A 17,511-nucleotide genomic window follows, 5' to 3' on the forward strand; every position below is an offset into this window, starting at 1 on the left:
GCTGCCTTTTATTTAGCTGTCATGTCAGCATCCCTGCTTCACCCAACTCCTTCTGTTGTACAGCTGGGCATTTCTCCTTATGCATCGCCCCCAAAGAGGAACTGCATCACCAAACAGAGGACAATGAAATGCAGGCCTGTTTCATGGCAGCCACTCTGCAGATAGCTATTAGCTATCAGTTATCTTGAAGAATTCTTAAAGAAACCCTAGAAAGTAGGCCAGTATTACTCTCCCTGTATTGGAGGTGGCTGCCCTCCATTAACATGGATTATAGGAGTGACTGTCACTTTCTGTCCAAGAAATAAGAGACCTCCAGAATAGGTAGATGCCGCCTTCACTGCCCATTTCTGAATGCAATCAAGTTATTCTGGGCACATGCATTATTATTTTTTGCTCCTCCTGCCCAGTTTCTGTCTGCACTGGCTCGGCCTCTCCTACAGTAAATATGCCCCCTTAAACATGCCCATATTTCATTGGATCCACCCATAGCTGTCAACATTTCCCTTTTTTAAAGGGAAATTCCCTTATTCCAAATAGGATTCCTTGCAAGAAAAGGGAAAAGTTGACAGCTATGGATCCACCTCTGAACTGAAGAGAAGTGAGCAATGATGACTGGTGTTGGGGCCTTTGCTCCTTTCATTGGGGTGGTGGCTGTTGGGGAAATTTTTGTGGCCCTCTCTCTTTTTCTGCTCTTTTAGGTGCAACAACCCTTTGGTGTTATGCCACATCCTCACAAGAGCCATTTAGTGATTGGTGACAACTGCACTTTTTCAGAAATCTGTCTGTTGGCCCAGAAAAGTTGGTATCTGTGCTCTGGTTTCATTTTGTTTCCTCTCTCTCTCTCTCTCTCTTTATTTTGATCCCAGCCCCTCTCTTTAACTCAGTTTGGCTCTCCACATGTCAATCTAGCGTCTATTATCTTTCCCTCTCCTAATTTGGCACCTGGTTCCTCCCTCCTCAGCCCTTCTGTACAGATTACTTACTGTTCTGTCTCTCCCTCTCTCTCACCCCCTAACTCCCTCTACAACTTTAACCAAATAATTGCCAGTCACAACGGACTATTTCCGTAATGAAAATCAATATTTTCCATAATGAAAATGGCCCATTTCTATAATAAACCACATATTTGATCATTCTAAGCTCTGGCTTGTCCCTTATGGTAGACCTAGTTTTCCTATGGCACAATGTGACTACAGCTTAAAGGTCTGAAAACAAGGAATCGGGTGTATGTGTATATTGTTATACATGTGTTGACAAGGACACATGGTAGAATTTGCAGAAAATGCATTTTCCTTGGCCAGCAATGATTTCAGGTTTATGTATAATAAGGGTCTTCTCTTCAATGAACTCAAGATAAATGCAAGATCCTCCCGCAAACACTACCTTTTAGTAGCATCACTGCATCAGCCAGTATCACACTGTTTCATCAAAATTGCATGTGGCACTCTGTGCATTCTGAGGACTTTAAATCATAATTCATGATAGAGAGTTTTTGATGTTTCGGCTGTTGGACTCGCACATAACCTTGGGAACCTATTCCAGAAAATGCAGTGGTGGTAGCACCATGAACTCTCTTAAGTGTTCAAGTTGACCGATGCCAACGCGCAGTGCTGTAAGGAAATTGCTTCTCCTGCGATCACGTTACATAGATTTATGGTTCAGGATTATCGATGCAACCTCAGCAGTAAAGGCAGTTAAGGGCTACTTTCAAAAATGCTTTTGTACCGCCCTAGGCATACATCATTTGTGATTCTGATTTATCACAGGTACTGAATTGCAAAACCTTGGCAATAAGACGTGCTGCCGAGACATTTCACAATACTTTCTATACCCTCTAGGAACACATCAACACCATGCTAAAACACTAACATTAATCTTTGCAACACTATTCAGGAAAGTCTGAAACAATGCTTCTCATTCTCTTCAAACATCAAACAGCCTTTGGTTTTTTGTCATCTGTTCAAGCATAATCATACACCTCTGTATTGATCAAATAAGAGAGGGGAGACCATATTTACATTCTGATCTAGGAGACAAGTTGCTGACCAGTAATATCTGCCTCCAAAAAACTTTGGATTGTATTCCTCATCCTATAGACAGATGATAGCTATAAAATCTGCATGCTAGTACAGCTCTACTTATTCCACTCAAACAACTTTTTTCTTTGCTGGAGCAAAGTTCATCGATTACCATAACTGATGTGTAGTTGGTTACAGGGAACCATGCAGAGGGCCTTCTTGGTAGCAGCGTCTGCCCCATGGATGTCGAGGAAATAAGTAACTATGTAACCTTCAGAAGAAATCTAAAGGCAGCCCTGTACAGGGAAGTTTTTAATGTTGAATGTTTCGTTATGTTTTTGTATATGCTGGAAGCCGCAGAGAGTGCTTGGGGCAGCCCAGTCAGATGGACGGGGTACAAATAATAAAATTTTTATTATATTGAAGTGGAGAGTCTGACAATCCCCCACAACAACTTTTGGGAAGGGGGCCACAGTGTGTGGGGAGGGCGAAACACTGGCCAGCCCAATCCCACAAATGCATCACCACTTGCAGTGGTTAGGATTGAAGCCATAATGCTTATGGGAGCCAGTGTGATGTAGTGGTTAGGAGCGGTAGACTCGTAATCTGGTGAACCAGGTTCGTGTCTCCGCTCCTCCACATGCAGCTGCTGGGTGACTTTGGGCCAGTCACACTTCTCTGAAGTCTCAGCCTCGCTCACCTCACAGAGTGTTTTTTGTGGGGGAGGAAGGCAAAAGGAGATTGTTAGCCGCTTTGAGACTCCTTCGGGTAGTGATAAAGCGGGATATCAAATCCAAACTCTTCTTCTTATTATTATTGTGCTCATCTCTTTTTACACTATCTTATAGATCACCACTCTTTATATTAAAATATAATCAGAATTCCTTTGGCTGCTTGGCCATCCGGCAGGGTACTAAAGTAAACAACCTCCACCCCCTTTGCTGGCTGGCTATATGTCAGCTTGAAAAGGTTGCTCTTAAATATATCGATCCCACTCAGCTGAGTTTCACACCACCTTTAAAAGGGATACACTAGAGCAAGCAAAAATCAATCCAGCATCTTCCTCTTTGTTGGCACGGCTGATCGGTGATTCTCTGCGCTCCTGCATAAAATTGCTTCTGAATTTCAGAGCCAAATGGAATAGCCCATCAAGAGGAGATTGCAGATGGTCAACGTCAGGGCTTCTCTTTAGGAAGTGTTGTGGCGGTGATGGGGAAGGAAAGCACCCCTTGTCAGCACAGTCGCTTAAATAAGGCAGAGTCCAGAGAGAAAGTAAATGCTTCTAACACTTTGCTGAGGAAAGCTGAATAAACACGGTATAAATCTGAAGAGAAAGGAACAGACAGGTGTAGGCTTTCTTTCTTCAGGTCTTGCAGAGTGGCCTTCAACCAAAAACACAGATGAAAAGCTGTAGGCTAAACCAGCCTCATAGGAACAGCATTAATTAGGTGCAGCATGCCTGCACCTAATTTATGCAAGAAGGGGTTAATGTCATAGAGTTAGCTGTCCTGCCAGGCTTAGCCTATGCCGCTTCCTCTCACCTTGGGAGGAAATGGGCAATGAAGTCTTTGTTCCCTCACCTGAACGTTGGCATATGAGGAGCTCTGAGCTGCTCCCACCAGCTGCATGGCCTTACTCAGCCTCTTTTGTTTCAGATAACAATGAAGTCTAAAACAAGCATTTTCCTATGTCAATAGTTTCGGAGCCTTTACTATATTGTAATCAAACCAAGCAATGTTTTACTACCTGTGTGTCTTTTGCTGACTGCTGTATGGAAAATCACATGACTTAGACCTTTGGAGAGTTTGTAAGTAAACCATTTTTATAATTTACCAAATGTGTTTTTTTCTATCCTGGGGGAAGTGGGAAGCTTTGGAACGACATTTTAAAGTAGGATAGTTTGGAACTCACTGGAAAGGGCACATTTTAAGATTTTACATCCTATATTTCCATGTTTTTATTTCCTGCATGTTTTGCTATTTTAAATCTCTGCTGGGGTTCTCTCACCAAAGAGTACTTGCCCCGAACCTGAAACTTGACAGCCAAGGATTTTCTAACAAAAGCTCCTGCAGAACTACACAGCCAACCGGGGGCTTGTGCTAAATCAGCAAACATCATGTCACCATGTCTTGTTGCTATGCAACACCGCCAACCCACCCATCCCAGCTGTTCTTCGTTAGCTGACATCAGAATTAACACTTAAGTTACAAACTGAATGAGCCCTGCTGTTGTACTTCCAACACTCCTTTTTTTTATTTTGATCATGGAATGATTCCCCAGGAGTATCTAAATATCTGGGTAGCTCACTGATTCTACACACTGAATAACTGGTATTTGGTTTAGACATAAGACAAGCCTATGCAATAGCTCTGTACTTCACTTTTTGGCTAATGTTAATATTATTGTGGTAGTTATTGAATGGTATAAAAAAGTGACCGGGGGGCGGGCAGGCTTGCAATTTAATCTTGAATATTTTAACCTTTGCTTTGAATGTTGCCTCCTCCAGAGTGGTTTAACAATCCCTCTTCAGAGGGGAACTCTAGGAATTGTAGCCCTGGGAGAGGAATAGGGGTCTCCTAACAACTCTCAGTATCCTGAACAAACTACAGCTCCCAGAATCCTTTGGGGGGAAGCCTTGACTGTTTAATGTGGTACTGCTTTAAATGTATGGTGTGAATGTGGCCCTGGTTTCCTTTTGCACAAGAACTTCACACAGTCTTTCTGCATAGCTGCTCAGAACAAAAATGAAATGCAGCAGCATGCCACATAACAGGCATCCCCAAACTCAGCCCTCCAGATGTTTTGGGACTACAACTCCCATCATCCCTCGCTAACAGGACCAGTGGTCAGAGATGATGGGAATTGTAGTCCCAAAACACCCGGAGGGCTGAGTTTGGGGATGCCTGCCGCATAATCTTATGTGCTTGTACTTTGGTGTACTTCAGCATACTCCCATGATACAGATGCCTCAGGTAAGCAGCAGTAATGATGATGATGATGATATTTGTATGTCGCCCATCTTACTGGGTTTCGCCAGCCACCCTGGGCAGCTCCCAATGGAATATTAAAAACACCATAAAACATCAAACATTAAAAACTTCCCTAAACAGGGCTGCCTTCAGGTGTCTTCTAAAAGCTAGATACAGTGGTACCTTGGGTTACAGATGCTTCAGGTTACAGACTCCGCTAACCCAGAAAAAATACCTCGGGTTAAGAACTTTGCTTCAGGATGAGAACAGAAATTGCACAGTGGCAGTGCAGTGGCAGCAGGAGGCCCCATTAGCTAAAGTGGTACCTCAGGTTAAGAACAGTTTCAGGTTAATAACGGACCTCCAGAACAAAGTAAGTTCTTAACCTGAGGTACCACTGTAGTTGTTTATTTCCCTGACATCTGATGGAAGGACGTTCAACAATGCGTTCTACATTTAATTCAACATTGGTTCTAAATTCCAATGGCTAAAACGGGTGCTTTTTCGGGGGGGGGGCACGCAGGGGGATGCATACCCCTAAACATTTTGTGAATCTAATGGGAGATTCATCAGTTCCATTGCTACCCACGATGGCAGCCTCATTTCCTGTCACGATGTTTCCTGAGTCTCAGTTGGAATGAGATTACCCCTAAACATTTTTTTAAAAAGAAAAAAAGCACTTGCTAAAACGATAGCTTGCATGAAATATTGTTAATGGGACATTGGCCTGGTAATAGATACAGTATTATCAAGACAGCCAGTGTGATTAAGTGGCTATCAATCGCTGCTAGTCATTAGGCCTGTGTATTGCCTCTGTTATGGGAGGCAGTGTGCCCCTGAATGCTGGGAACCACGGGTGGAGAGAGGGCTGTTGTGCTCAGATTCTGCTTGTGGGCTTCCCATTGGCACTGCAAGAACAGGATGGACTAGATGCTCTTCTTTCACTCTTATCTCACAGGCCTCTTGTGAGGATCAAGTGGAATACAGTGGTACAGTACCTCGGGTTAAGTACTTAATTCGTTCCAGAGGTCCGTTCTTAACCTGAAACGGTTCTTAACCTGAAGCACCACTTTAGCTAAAAGGGCCTCCTGCTGCTGCCACGCCACCGGAGCACGATTTCTGTTCTTATCCTGAAGCAAAGTTCTTAACCTGAAGCACTATTTCTGGGTTAGCGGAGTCTGTAACCTGAAGTGTATGCAACCTGAAGCGTATGTAACCTGAGGTACCACTGTAATGCTTTCTCCTGCTCTTCTGTTCCCCCATGACCGGCAGGAAACTAGGGCAGCTATTTCCATCCTTGTTGCAATAAAAGCGAGAGGTTGCTGTGAGGGTGAGTGAATGATGGTGTCAGTCAATCTCTTCTTGTCAAAAGTAAGGACCAGGACTGGGAGTCTCCTTTTGCCTGTAGGGGCCTTTGAGTCAGACGGAGCCACTACAGGCATAGAGAGGCTTCAGTGCACACAGACTCAATACATGAACTCACTGTGATCAAGGTATTGGAAATGTTTGTTTGTGAGGAAGCCTAACAGACGGAAAGCAAAGGAGAGTTTAAGCCAATTTCTTTTAACAGTCAGCAAATTAGGAAGTCAAAATATAGGCGTTCTGATGAGTCCAATCCACTTGGGCTTTGATTTAAGGTGTAACTGGAAATGCTTCAGCAGTAATTTGCATCTTCCTAGCACTTAGGTTTATGCATATTTAATGATGACGTTGAATAATTTTGAATCATCCTGGATCGACAGCACACGCCTCTACTTTCTGAAGGCAAGCTCTAAATAACCCAGAAATGCTTGTGTTTATGGGGGGGGGGGGAGTCACAGGGAGACCATGGCTGGTCCAGTCAAAACGAGGTGCCAAGAAGGTGCTGCATGTGAATAGTTTCTAATGTGGAGGCAGCAGCCCCAAGAAGCAATTCAAAGTGTGTGTGGGGGGGGTGGGGGGTGGGGTGGTCCACTTGTGGTGTCGGTGGCAGGGCAGAGCTGCACTACCGACAGCAGAATGGCTGTTACCTATCTTGATAAGGATGGTTTGCACCAATGGGAAGCCCCATCCAGATAAACGGCAGCAACACCGATGTTGGGAAGCTGGTTCTGTGACTACGTCAAACCACTTGCCTCACTACTGGTGTGGTCCAGGGAGCATGTGTGTACACAGGGGAAGAAGGGGTGCTCAGCATGTCGGATTACATTTGGGGGGGGGAAGCGGCTCAGATTCGGGAAACCCAGATCACTGAAACAATTACTAATAACGTTTGGCATCCCACATGGCACACAGAAAACATAGAGCCTCAAGAACATTCACTATTGGATTTCCAGCGGCATTTTGCAACACAGCACACCTGCCATTGCAGAGGAATTTGCCATTTGATTGTTCCAGTCACGTTTCCTGTTGCCAGTATTCGGCTTTGGCCTGCACTGTATTTTGTGTTTGATTTGTGTTCTCCAGGTGGCATACAGAGGATTTCTTATTTAGCAGGTATTGCTGAAGCTTTTGCAGTGTGACGCTAGTGAATGTATGGGGTGCTTTGCTTTCTCGTTATGAGATTTATTTTAAAGACCAACCAGATTACTTTCTTTTTTCCAAAATAGTCCATAATTTACAAGGAAGAGGCTTATAACAGGGCTGCTGTGTTCAGCTGACCAGTAGTTAGATTAAGGAATTTAAAACAGTTAAGAGTGACAATTATTAGGCGGGAGATTGTGTGTGGGGAGTGCTGCTGTTTAGGTTGCCAGCCAGCTGATCACGCTGTCCTTCAGCACGTTCCTTCCCCCACCCCAGTCGTCTTCCCCCCAACAATCAATCAGCATTCCATGCCCATTGAGCATGCTCAGTCAGCATGGGGTTTTATTTGTCCCCACCCCTGACCATTAGGTCCAGTCATGACTGACTCTGGGGTTGTGGCGCTCATCTCGCTTTATTGGCTGAGGGAGCCGGCATACAGCTTCCGGGTCACGTGGCCAGCATGACTAAGCTGCTTCTGGTGAACCAGAGCAGCGCACAGAAACTCCATTTACCTTCCCACTGGAGCGGTACCTATTTATCTACTTGCACTTTGACGTGCTTTCGAACTGCTAGGTTGGCAGGAGCAGGGACCGAACAACGGGAGCTCACCCCGTCGCGGGGATTTGAACCGCCGACCTTCTGATCGGCAAGCCCTAGGCTCTGTGGTTTAACTCACAGCGCCACCTGCGTCCCCCACCCACATTAGCTTTTCTCTAAAAGTGTATGTGTGTGTGTATCTGCACAGGCGCACAAGACCTCAGGTTCCCCATAGCTTGCTGATACCTCCTTCTTTGGGCTTCATAAGGACCCATACTTGGAAAATTACTTTAATATTAGTATGCAGGAAGGATACATATATTTATAAAGATTGCAGGTGGCATGTGCCATATTGAATGAGGCATCCATGCTCTTCTCTCTCACACCTAAATAAATCAACTATAGAACCTGCCAGCATTGCTCCAAGGGGAGAGGGGGGGAATACTGCTGGCATCCCAAAGTCCTTTATTCACAGCCACACAGGACTTGGGAGATAATACATAACTGTCCACCCAAGCAACTGCTAGCATTTCATGAAAAGGTTCAAATAAACATGTCCCCTTTTATGTGTTAGCTTATATGTGGCCACAGGCATTCACATTTTGAACCCAGAGCCTGAACATCAGGTTTTTTCTTTTGTCTCGACTCTACCTGGAAACGACATGCAGCGTGAGTCCCTTTTCTAAGGCACCTGCGCGTTTTGAAACAAAAATATTTCGCTCTTCTGACTGAGCATAGATAATAACATCTTCCAGTTTGAACTGCCAGTGCTTCACTCCACCCTGCCCCCAAGAACGCATTTGCAAAATCAATCATTCCTTCCTTTTGTATTTCACTTGCAATAACTCGGATGGAAATGACCTAAAACATCCTTGGTGATTATTCCTTTCTCGATGATTAGGAGTGCTTCACCCTCCCCAAGAAAGCCACATTGTCGACTTATAATTATTTCCAGCAGTCCCTCTTGGCTCCGTTTGGTATGGATCTTAGATCAATGGCTTCTGGTCTGCAACAGCTCTGCAGAACTCCACTGCCAAGAAACCTCCACCTTCATCAGGAATCCAGACTGCAAATTGTCAGTAATCACAGTGGAAAGCTACACTTAGGCTCCCACTTTCCCATAAGCTCTCTGCAGCCCCTTCCATTCTAAAATTCTTACATTGGCATCAGACAGGCCTCAACAATATGTCTTGTCATAGGGAAAGGAGGTGGGGATTAAAGAAATTGGTTCTGCCCCCCCCCCCATCCTCAGATATATGGCTCACCCGTTTAATTTATAGTGCTGCCCACTTTTTTCTCTCTCCAGCAGACAAAATATTTAGCCCCTGAAATCTCCCTCCCTCCTGCCCTTCTTTCTCTCCTCTTAGAAAAATTCCTATCATGACAAGTGTATGTCTGTGTTGCAGAAGGTCACATCTGTGGTCCTCCAGATGTCATCAGACTCCAAACTCCTATCAGCCCCAGCCAGTGTAGTCAAGGGCCAGTAATGGTGGGGGTTGTTCCAACAACAAAAGGAGTGCCACAGATTCCCTTTTCTCTGGCCTACTCTGACTATCATTAGCTCTCCAGGGTCTCATGCAGCTATCTTTACCATCACCACTTGAGACCCTTAAGCACAGATCCCTGGGATCGAACCACCCATCTTCTATATGCAATGCATAGTGACGGATGATTTTCTACCAGCAGTTTTGTACCCTGCACTGCTCAGGAATTCAGGCAAGGAAACCTCAAAATCTGTGCCATTTTGAAAACCGTGGTGAAAACCAGTGCAGTTTTGAAAAGTTCAGTTCGCCATCTTGATTCAAAATGGTGTCCAGTTGTATCCAAACAAAGAGGAAAACCTGCTTCTTGTTCTCCTTGATCACCTTCTTTAATTTTCTAGCATTTCTTGAAAGGCAGGTGGCACCTTATTTTACAATCAGCAACCAATTTCCCCCCTTTCTCTTAGCATTTATGGGGAGCAGGGCAAAGATGCAAAGGTAAAGGTGTCTTAGTAAGACACAGGAATATGAATTGGAACATAGAAGGGTGTTTACTTCTCACTGTTTACAGTGGTACATATATTTATCCAAATGTTGTGTGGGACATTAAAAAAACTAGGAGCTATAAAAAAGGGGTGTGTGGATTAAATTTGGATGACAAAATCAGTCTGATTTGGAAATAGGACTTGCCAAAAGCAAAGCAGGTTCCTTCTAAATTGTTGCAAACGGAACTGAGGTATCCAAGGCAATTCATAGTTATTTTGAGATTCAGACTTTAAAATAAATGTGCAGTCAATGTAAGTGCAAAAATTGACAATATCATCTCTTCCATTCATTCCTCTCACCTCACCTTCCCCTAGCCTCTCAGAAGTCAAATAACCGCTGCTGGAAAATTCTACAATAGTGGGACAAAACTGACCATGGAGCCTAGTATTTTTATAATAGGTTCATAAGAGAAAAACTGTATCTATTTATAGAAAACAAAACTAAGAAATTCTCATTAATAACATTTTCTTTGGCTGCGTCCCAAGGAGAAAGAGTACAGACTCCTTGTATCTTTAAAATATATTTAATCAACACTCACATTGGTAATAAACAGATTTGTGATATTGAGCTGACGGTGTTTTAGCAGATGACTCAGTCATTTTAATTTTAGCCTCCAAATGTATATTAGAACCAGGGCTGAATCCAATTCCTGTGAGAAATGTCATTGGCATTATCAAAACTCCCCATAGTTTCCCCTCAAACGTTCTCTGACATTCACCCTAAGTAGGAATCTCCAAATCAGCCTCACATTCTTTTTAGGCAAAATCAATGCTATTGACAACACTAATCAGAAGATGGTGAGCATATGCCTGTGTCTGTCTGTACTATGGATGGGGGAGGAATCTGGTTCAGTTGACATTTAAAAGTGAATCTACCTCATTCTTACTTTCTAAAACAATACACAAATCAAAACATAGCCATCCTTTTAATTTGCACGTCAAAAATTTGGTAAAGTATTGTGTTTTTATGTTATGCTTTATGCTCTTAAATTTTTCAGAGTCACTTGGAGGCTCCTTATATGGCAAGAGACTTATCAATTTACATGGTAGTAGTGGTCGTAATAGTAATGTCCCATTGATTTCACTGCATTTAAGTATGATTAAGATTGGATCGAACCCTATGTGGCCAATAGCTTTTTCAACCCAGCTTGCCTTAGTGGTGGATGTTGGCACACAAAAGAGAGATTATCTAGGTGGGTACTGTGTGTGTTGGTGTGCTAATGTTGTAAAGGTAAGGTAAAGGACCCCTGGATGGTTTAGTTCAGTCAAATTTGATTATGGGGTGTGCTTTCAGGCTGAGGGCGCCAGCGTTTGTCTGTAGGCAGCTTTCTGGGTCATATTCAAATCTGCCAACAGGGTGAGCTCCCATTGCTTTTACCCAGTTTCTGCTAATGTTGTATGTATGAGGATGAAGGCAAACCAGCCATGTGGAATGCTGTATACTCATTTTCCTTCATGCCTGCCAGTGCCATGTTTAAATCAGGTGTGAGCTCTTTGCATACTCAAAACAAACAAATGCCTGAATTTACCATTAAGGTCTTTCAAGATCTGAAATTATTTCCATATGTATATTCATTATAATTGATTTGATTGATTTTCGCTGTTGCCTTTATGTTTTATTGTAGCATTTCATATTTTTATGCCGTCTCCTACTATTTATTGTTTTGCACATTGATTTTTATGTTTCCATAAGGTCTGTAATTTGCAAGCCTTTTTGATTTTTTTTTATCAAATTCAAAGCAGGAACACTTGGAATACTTCAGTATTCTAATGTAATAATGAACAAACATGTTAGTTGGGGCCTTTCTTGTCATCTGGGCAGCCCAGGACCTCCATACGCACTGCCCAGACCTGCACCCCAGAGAGGTCATTTTGGGGCTGGCAACGCAGAGGTTTGACTTCAGCCCTGGAGGGACACTGGTCTCTGGAGACGGATGGATGCTAATGACAACAATAATCAGCACATCCAGAACATAGGAAGATGCATTGTAAAGAGTGAAATGTAGCAGTCCATGTAGCTCAGTCTTGTCTGCACTGATTGTGGCTCTCTAGGATTTCAGAAGGAAGTCTCTCTCAACCCTACTTGGAGATGCTGAGGTCTGTACTGAGGACCCTCCTGCCTGTATGAACACCACGGCACATTTGAGACACATTTGTGTCTTTGTAGATCCCTATGTTTGCTTCATCCACAGTGCAGTACTAGGCATGTTGATGCATTTTATGGTTTTTTTCTGAGCTGGCTTGAAGGGTAAAGGTAAAGGGGTAAAGGGACCCCTGACCATTAGGTCCAGTCGCGGATGACTCTGGGGTTGCGGTGCTCATCTCGCTTTATTGGCCGAGGGAGCTGGCGTACAGCTTCCGGGTCATGTGGCCAGCATGACTAAGCCACTTCTGGAGAGCCAGAGCAGCGCATGGAAACGCCGTTTACCTTCCCGCCAGAGCAGTACCTATTTATCTACTTGCACTTTGATGTGCTTCCGAACTGCTAGGTTGGCAGGAGCTGGGACCGAGCAAAGGGAGCTCACCCCTTCGCGGGGATTCGAACCAGTGACCTTCTGATCAGCAAGCCCTAGGCTCTGTGGTTTAGCCCACAGTGCTACCTGCTTGAACTTTTTCTAAAAAGAAAAAAGCAGGGCAGAATTGTTTTGAATAAGCATTTCCTTGGCAATAAGTCCTTCTGCACTCAGTGAGACTTGCTTCCAGGTACGTGTGTATAGGGATATAGCCTCACTCTGGGGTTTGTGCCATGTCTGGAGAATGGCAGAAACGGCTGCAGACTACCCAGACCCTCTCTGCATTGTGAAATATTTATTGCTGTAGTGTATTTTAGATACTGACAAGTGTACAATGCGGAAAGGCTGCCATGGAATGTATGCACACCATTTAAAAAAGAAGCAGTGGAAACATGGATGCACATCTTATTCCTTGAAGATGCAGCTTCTTAAAACCATCGGTGTCCATGTAAGCTCAGAACAGACCTAATATGCACCTTTCAACACAATGTGCATGTTAAAATGGGTCCGTGGGTTAAACAGCAGCTGCTGTCCAAGTGCAGCTTTCACTGTGTCTCTTGATTCAATTCCAGCAAACTTGCAGCATCAACTGACTGAACGGAAAGGGGGGAAAGAAACAGTCGAAAATGCAGAACTTGGCTGCCTTTTGGGTTTCTGATAAATTGTTGATGAGGTGCCTTTCCCTGTTTCCATCAAGAGCTGCTCTTGCAGCAGGGACCATGTGTGAGCCGGCATGCAATTTCCCCTCTCTCCCCAGAGATGAGAATGTGCCGCAGTTTACTTTGCTTGGGTTGCACTGCAGTGTGATCTATTTTCTTAAGACAGGCACTAGGTGGATCTGTGTTTCGTGCTACAAAGCAGCTGTCTCTCCACAATATAGGTGTGTGTGAGAGAGAATCTTTTTTTTTTTTTAAGGGTACCTGCATCACTTCGATAAAGCTGTGTGCTAAAAGAAGGAAAGCAGCAACGTGCTCCCATCATTTCTCTCCTGAACGTGTTGTTAATAATGCAGAGGTTTGCCAGCCATTATTAATTCTTGTACTGCAGTCTTTGCTACAGTGAGATTTCTCCTAATGTACTTCAGAGGTAGATAATTTTTTTCCCTGGATGCATTCTGCAATGAGAGCAATTTAGTTGTTTCTAGGGTATGCAACAACCAATACACCTGGGCCCTTGGTGGTTGGCTTTTAGAGGTATTCTGTGTTATTTTTATCTGGTACAACCCTCGGTTTGCATATAATATCCCAACTTACTGCCACTTTAGCACATTGTGGTCTGCTTTTGCACTGACGCATGGAAAAATTGTGCATCTTCTCTCCAGCAATTAAAGACAAAGCTTCATGTGCAAAATGCCTAACGTGCTCCAAAGAAGATCTCAACAAGATGCAAAATAATATTAGGAATTCCCCCCATCCCAGACACCTATTGTCTGCAGACTAGGTGTGAGACAATATGTCAGTGTGGAGGCTGGTCATTTAAGGTGAGTGGCGCACCACCTCACCAACCTTAGTCGGCCTTCAGTCAGCCCACACCCATCTGCTTGTTGACATGCAGAGGGCCGGGAGGCCAGCTGGCTAGCCCCAGCTGGGCCATCACCTTCCTGTCGTCCCACTGCAAAGACCATTGGCCTCCGCTCTGACGTAAATCAGGGACCCGGACTTCAAAGCCAGGGCACACTATCAGCAGATCGTACTGTGCACACAGAATAGGCGTGAGGCTTGTGAAAGCATACAACAACTACAGATTTTTTAATCATAAATCAGGACAAAGAAACATGTCGTCTCTCTCTTCGTCTTTCTCAGCAAGAACGGGAAAAGCAAAAGCTATACACACAACGGAAGTTCCCAGCAAGCTGTGCTGGAATGTAAACAGACATGTGACACGTAACAGTTCCACACGTCTGCTTCTTAAGGTGGAATGGAAATCTCAACACTGCCTTCTTACTTACAACCAGCACACTGAGGTGGCCCTGACCCTTCCTCCTCCAGCTCAATTTTGCTCTCCCTCAGCAGGGAGGAGGATGGGAACAAAACCAGAATCAGTTGGCTCCACCTGTCGTTGGCTCTGACACCGCCTACTGATGGACTCCGTTCCTTCTGCCCTACCAGTTCCCATGGGCATGAGGCACCACTGCAGCCAGTGCTCCAACGCCATGTTTCAGCTTTGACAGGCATCGAGAAAGTCCACAGTTTGTCTGAAATGCCTATATTTCTCTAGTGAGAACATTATATATGGATTATTAAAGCAACCAATAGATTGCTCCTTCCTCCTGGGCCGTGTTCAGAAAGTGGTGGTGGCTGTTGAGTGTTCAGACCCCTGGGCTCTCACTTGTGGGGTGCCTCAGGGTTCTGTCCTCTCCCCCATGCTTTTCAACATCTACATGCAGCCGCTGGGGGAGATCATCAGGGGGTTTGGGCTGGGTGTTCATCAATATGCAGATGATACCCAGCTCTACCTCCCTTTGAAGGTGGTGAAGGTCCTGTGTGAGTGCCTGGAGGCGGTTGGAGGATGGATGGCAGCTAACAGATTGAGGTTGAATCCTGACAACCCAGAAGTACTGTTTTGGGGACAGGAGGTGGGTAGGTGTGGAGGACTCCCTGGTCCTGAATGGGGTAACTGTGCCCCTGAAGGACCAGGTTCACAGCCTGGGAGTCATTTTGGACTTGCAGCTGTCCATGGAGGTGCAGGTCAATTCTGTGCCCAGGGCAGCTGTTTACCAGCTCCATCTGAGACCCTATCTGCCCGCAGACTGTCTTGCCAGAGTGGTGCATACTCTGGTTATCTCTCGCTTTGACTACTGTAATGCGCTTTATGTGGGGCTACCTTTGAAGGTGACCCGGAAACTACAACTAATCCAGAATGCGGCAGCTAGACTGGTGACTGGGAGCGGCTGCCGAGACCACACAACACCAGTCTTGAAAGATGTACATTGGCTCCCAGTACGCTTCCGAGCACAATTCAAAGTGTTGGTGCTGACCTTTAAAGCCCTAAATGGCCTTGGTCCAGTATACCTGAAGGAGCATCTCCACCCCCATTGTTCTGCCCTGACACTGAGGTCCAGCGCAGACGGCCTTCTGGTGGTTCCCTCACTGCGAGAAGCCAAGTTACAGGGAACCAGGCAGAGGGCCTTCTCGGTAGTGGCACCCACCCTGTGGAACACCCTCCCACCAGATATTAAAGAGAACAACTACCAGACTTTTAGAAGACATCTGAAGGCAGCCCTATTTGGAAAAGCTTTTAATGTTTGACGGACAACTGTATTTTAATATTTTGTTGGAAGCCGCCCAGAGTGGCTGGGGAAACCCAGCCAGATGGGCGGGGTATAAATAATAAGTTGTTGTTGTTGTTGTTGTTGTTGTTGTTGTTAGGATGGCCAGAGCGAGCTGGGGAGCCTCAAATGGCTTGCAAGGACATTTCTCAAGTGTGGCTCTCAGTCAGCTCAGCTATTGGAAGTTGTTTAACAACTGCCATGGCTTTGACCTGTGCCTTTTCTCAGCCACTCCCTGGGATCAAGGCAGCGCCTCAGAAATATATGCCAGGGTTGCTGCCAACATCCTTTTTTGGATGATGCAAGTCAAGAGCTCAGGGGCAGAGTAATGGGAAAGAAGGAAGGAACTATGAACTAGCAAGAGAATAGGAGTGACGGGAAAGAGGGAAAAGTAGCTGGGAGAAAACAGTGCTCAGGAGAACATTCACTGCCCTAGGAAAGTATCCAATGACTGAAGACGGGGGAACTTTGTAATGGCATTTGTGTGGGTAATGAATTGAATCTTCTCCATGTAAAACAAGCTGACAATGACTGTTCATTACATTTTAAGACAACAGAGACACAAAATGAATCTGCATTATGATAAAAATTATTAGCTTTATTCTTTTGGCTTGTTAGTAATGTAGTTTGATAGTTATTTATGATAAAATAGTCCTCTACATGCAGTCAATCAATATAGATTACTAGTCAATAGCAAAAGTAAAAGAGTAAGTTTCGCTTTTTCCCTCTGTAGGAAACCGACAAAACAAAACAAAAAATGTCCTGATAATGATTTGATTCTAGTATTACTGTTTTGTTCTTGTGGAAGGAGGAGATGAAATTACAGACTGTGGGCCCCATGCAGGACAGTTCAAATACAGCACGGATAAAAAATGAGTTATCTATGAAGAAATACTGCAACAGATGGAGTAGTTGATAAATTATAAGATCAAAATGTCTGATCAAAGCAATGTCAGGAGGAAAAAACAATCATTTACTCTTTTTGTCAGTTACAAAGATCAGGTGATTCAGAGGCAAGTGAACATGGTCCCCTTGTAATGTGAAATTTTTTCATCTACAACTTTGTTCAATTTTTCTCCTTACATGACCCACTGAAGAAGAGGTAACAAGGGGACGGGTAAGGAAGAAGTCAAACTTGTTTGCACCTGTTAAATGTTGTACTGTGGTGATATAAAACAAATGCTCTAATAAATACATACATAAATAAATAAATTAGAAAGTGATTATTGCAGTCACAAATCCTATTATAACTGCAAACTGGCAACATAAAGCAAGGTGACTTTGAGAATATAAAAACGTTATATAAATGTATATTCTTAAACCAATTAAGGCTGCCATCCACACTTAGAAAGGAACATGTCCAGCTGAAAACAAAAGGGACTTGCTTCTGAGTAGACATGTAAAGTATTGTAATTGTTTACAGCACATCTTTATAGAAACGATTTTGCATCACATGACTGTCATTAAAAAGGACACTTTTAAGCAGCATCAGGTTGTCGCTAACTTAAAACAAAACTCTTGTCTCTACAATGGATTGATTTCTGCCACTGATGCATGATTTCCTATGTTGGGACACAGGAAAGAGTACCAGAATACAATCTTCTTCTGAAAGCCCTGTGCAAGGCTGTATGTATTCTGTACCAGCTCTAGATGCTGCACAAAATCAAACCTAAATTCT

Source organism: Podarcis erhardii, assembly GCF_964252035.2.
Source record: "Podarcis erhardii genome assembly, chromosome: 1".
Taxonomy (NCBI): Eukaryota; Metazoa; Chordata; class Lepidosauria; order Squamata; family Lacertidae; genus Podarcis; species Podarcis erhardii.